The 4,800-nt window shown below is 32.8% G+C and overlaps 1 long non-coding RNA gene across 1 annotated transcript; it reads right to left on the bottom strand.

The window, feature by feature from the left end:
- Positions 1–1,557: 1,557 nt before the first annotated feature.
- LOC110914800 lies at positions 1,558–3,879 on the bottom strand. The gene is made up of 3 exons (XR_002578607.2): positions 3,208–3,879; positions 2,630–2,696; positions 1,558–1,818 (listed from the first exon to the last, which is right to left on the bottom strand). It is a non-coding gene; the product is annotated as an uncharacterized LOC110914800 (long non-coding RNA).
- Positions 3,880–4,800: the final 921 nt, after the last annotated feature.

Below are 4,800 nucleotides of genomic sequence, written 5' to 3'. Positions count from 1 at the left end.
AGCATATTTCATTATAATATATTTAGCTAATATACACAACCAATATGGGATCAACAAATAACATATTATACACAACCATTATAAAACAAATCTAGTCTTATAACTAAAATAGTATAATATGCGCAACATATGACAACATTCCCATAGAATATTTTTTAGTTAACTAGAATCCTAACATACAAAACTAGAATGTAGGTGACAAGTTTGGATAAAGATGATTGATTTATTTCTAAATAAGCAAGTATATATCTTATAAAAAGGCTGGAAAAAAGTTGAATCAACATGTCAGTGTGAAAAGGTTAAATCAACATGTCTGGTCGATTGGTACTTTATGATATGGATAAAGCGATGCGAAAATCGACATACCTGAAACTATGAAACTCGAAAAAGCTTTGGGAAAATCTATTGCCAAGAAGAAAGGGATAAATAGTATCGCGTCATGGAGGGTTTGATGACTACCTTCATATCCGCGACTACCAAGGATGAATACTAGGAGATGGAGAAGAAGAATCGATGCGTCGTGTAGGGTTTGGCATCTTGAGAATAAGGGGAAGTGGAATGCTATAAAGATTATGGGAATAAGAAAAGGGTAAATGAGTAATTTGTCAAAAAAGGGGAAATATGTAATTGGCTTTTATGTTTGGGGAAATATGTAATAAGCTCTTTTAGGAGGGGGAAATATGTAAAAAATCCAAAAAAAATTGGTATTGTTTAAGATTGCAATATTTTTTAGATTGTAATGTTTTGTAATGTGTTGATGGTTTGACTTTCTAATTAATAAACTTGTATTTTTTTAATAGTTTGTCATGCGTTATGCACAGTTTTAGTCTTTTATTGCACAGTTTCACTACAGAAGTAAAACTTAACAACCTATTTGCACGGTTTGATTTGAAGTGAAGTTTTAATCTTATCCATTCATGATTTTTAATCAAGGGTTGATATATATATATATATTGCAAAGTTTTTCTCCCCTAAATGTGGATACAAAAGTTACATTATTGATACCTACATATGCAATGACCATTGTTACATATGTAACAGTGCCTTGTTAACAGATGTAACACATGTCAATAGCTGACACGTTTAATAGTAGTTTATAATATTCATTCAATAGCTTACATATGTAACAACCATTGTTACATATGTAACGTTTCTTTTTTAACATATGTAACACATGTGTAATGGATCTATTTGACTTTAATGGTAACATAATATGTTCGTTATTTTGTTTGTTTTTTTATATTGGTTGTGCTTATTTTTGGTCTTTTGATTGTTTGTTTACCTTGTATTTGTGTTAGTCATGTTGTAAACATAACGAATTTGATGATCTTGCGCCCCCTCATGTCATTCAACAAGTTACATATGTAACGCCCATTGTTACATATGTAATCATGCTTTTTTAACATATGTAACACATGTGTAATTGCAGTCCTTTGTTTATCATTCAATTACTTCATTTTTATTCAACTTCCCTTTTCCTCGGTAATACGTATCTAATAATTTTGTCCCAATCTTTAGTTACAAGTGTAACAATAACTATGAATTGTAACACCCGTCTCAAATAAGTTATATTTATATGCAAAAATACGCGTATTTATAAATAAAATACGACCATTCAAAAGAAAACTTCGAAGAGTTAACGTTGAAACAAACTAAGTTGTCTAAGTTACATCACCATACTAGTTTTAAACATCTAAGAGTTTACATATTTTTAGAACAAACAACTAAACAGACATCATTCGCGGAAGCTTCAAAAAAAATATCGTGTTCGGTTCATAACTTATGCTTGGTCACCATCCGGAATGCCACCTACATCACCTAATATCAAAACCAACAAAAGGTTAGTTTTGATGAACAATTAATCAGTTTAAACAAGTCCGAATTGCAAAAACGAACAAAATAAACAAAAATCCCAACTCTGCAGTCTGTCGCGGGGCGCGACAGACTTAGTCTAAGCCCTCGCGGGCCGCCAGAAGCCATGGCGGGGCGCGACAGTTCTAATGATCTCCGTCGTGGGGCGCGACGGCCTCCTTTTCACAGAAGGTTTCCAGCTTTTGAGCTGCAGTTGCCCAGCTTCAATTTCAATCAAAAATCTAACTTAAAACTGCCATAACTTTTGTTTCGCAAGTCCGTTTTACGTGATTCTTTTTCCTACGCGTCCGTAATTTAAATACCAACACGTCCGTCATTTTCATATTGTCAAAAGTTCGGTTCATGGACTGAAAGCCTATGAGTCCCCTTTTTATTTGTTCGACCCGCTTAGTTTTGCATCATACTTTTTACTACTTATAATTTATGACCTCTAGACATACTTACCCATTCCCTGGGCTTGTGATTTATAGCGTATCATTACCATTCCATGGTTTTACGCTCTCATGATCCGTAATCATCAAGTGACGTTCTTATCACTTCTATACTACCAAATCAACCTTTGTTTGACCCATTTGGTTGTCTAAAGGTATCCACCATTTCAATGACAACCAAACATACCTTAACTAATCTTTTGACCCGTTTTTAACTAATTAGTGAACTTCGTCACTTCTACAAAATGCTATATTTCCTCATAACACAAATTCAAGCATCTAAAAATTCAAACCAAACTTAATGTAACGAAACCAAGGTTACATACCTTCAAAGCACTCCTTTCAAACGCGTATCAACACTGGCTTGTCCACTTGACGTCTCGGTTTCCTTGCCTATAGAGTTCAACCACAAATGTTTAGAACTCTTTTATAATATATAACGCATAATTTGCCATACTAATCATATATGCGTTTTTGGTCTGATTTTCAACATTTAGTTTTCTCTTAGGTGTTTTAACAAACACCTTATGGGCATCGTTTTATAGAATTCATTATCAAGCTCATGACTAACTAATTAGCCAAATTTTAAACAATCTTTTGCAAGTTCATTATATCTAGTATGCCTAATAACATCTAGATTCACTTCAAGTAATTCAGTAACACTCGTTTTACAATCAGATTTCTAGTGTTCAACAACATTCCACAAAACCCATTTTACACTTAGATGGGTGACCATGAATTTCACAATTATAAGCATCAATTCAACAAACTAATGACTAGGGTTTACTCCTAGACATAAATTCATTCCTAATTTCGTGCAAACTTTGATCATGCAAGCTTAAATTTCGATTTCATGTTTTCACCTAGAACTCAAGGTGAAACTAAATAGCAAAATTAGGCATACCTTATGATCCTTTCACGAAGGTGATCACTATTCTGAGTTTGATTTTCGATTTGGAGCCGATTTACCCTTGTAATTTGAAGGAAATTGCACAACTAGGGTTTGAGCTTAGAGCTCCCCTTTGGCTCCTGTGAAGAACTCGACCAGAGCATACACATAAGGTGGGTGTGTTGGTGTTTGAAGTTTTATTTAATTAAAATTTGTTTCTAATTTGTCACCTATGGCCCCTCTAGTTTACCCAAATTGTATAGAGTGTATTTTAACCAAGTTTCTCTATTACTATAAGTCTTGTAACTAACTAGGTTATTTTATTCCTAGTTAGTTTATTTTGTTTATTACTTACTTTAAATTTTTAATATAAATTTTATATTTTCTGGGTGTTACATGAATACACATGTAACATGTACGTAATTCGCCCGGTTTTCCGAGTACACTTTTGATATCCTTTCAACCAAAGGGCTCATTTCCCTTATTTTTTTTGGCATTTTGCCTGCTTTTCCGAGTGCACTTTTTTTATCCTTTCAACCATTACTTCCTTTTTTTCATTCGTCGAGTTCATTTTCCTTTTTTTGGCAAATCACACGCTTTTCCGACTGTAGTTTTGCTATCCTTTCAACCATTGAAACATAAAAACAAAGCAAGATATCACATATAATTTTATATTACCACAAAACAGTAATGAAATTACTTTTTTCATATCTGAATTATATTTAATTATAGAAAAGAGCTCAAATCCCGTCCATGTAATGGAAAAACCTAAGTCAAGTAAATAATCACATTATATTAAATAACTTTAGGAATTAATCTCCATCTTTATAGAAAAATGAAAACCCACAGGAGAACTTAATTATTATAGCTATAGTTTCAAAGATAAACAAATACAAAACCTCAAGTTATGGAAAAAAACCTATGAAACCCAATAGTAAAATATTCAAACATGCTTCTTTCTCGCACACTTTTGCATGTGTTCTTGGTGTTCCAACAACTTTCTCTCTCTCTAAAACAACTATTTGTTTCTCTCTCTAAAACAACAACTTTCTCTCACACACATGAGTTCAAAGCTTTTGATTTATAGAGAATAAACAAGATAGAGATAATGGGTGTGAAGAACCGACCGATTTCAGACCTGCTTCTCTCTCACACACTTGTGCGTGTGTTCTTGGTGTTCCAGATGAACATGAAGAAGATTCTTGTATCTCTCTCTTAACCAGCAAGCTTCTCTCTCTAAAACAACAATTTGTTTCTCATCCTAAAACAACAGCCTTCTCTCACACACATAGAGAGATGGAATGGGGGTGATGATGGTTTTGATATATATATAATTTAAAACAAGAAGAGAGAGAATGTGAGATATGAGGTGATGATATCAATCTCTACATGGGTTACAGATAAAGAGAGAACTAGATATTTAGATATATTAAATAGTATTTTATGTACTTCATGACAAAGCATATCGAAAAAAATACCCTCCCATTTAGTTATTAAGATAAAGAGAACTATACATTTAAATCCATTAAAGATCTTTTATCCCAACCATTAGATTATGTTGATCAATAGTTGTCATAAAGTTTACCAAGTTTTATCCATAACTATAAC

This window comes from Helianthus annuus, chromosome 7 (genome assembly GCF_002127325.2).
Source record: "Helianthus annuus cultivar XRQ/B chromosome 7, HanXRQr2.0-SUNRISE, whole genome shotgun sequence".
NCBI classification, from domain to species: Eukaryota; Viridiplantae; Streptophyta; class Magnoliopsida; order Asterales; family Asteraceae; genus Helianthus; species Helianthus annuus.
This window is presented reverse-complemented; position numbering and strand designations above follow the sequence as displayed.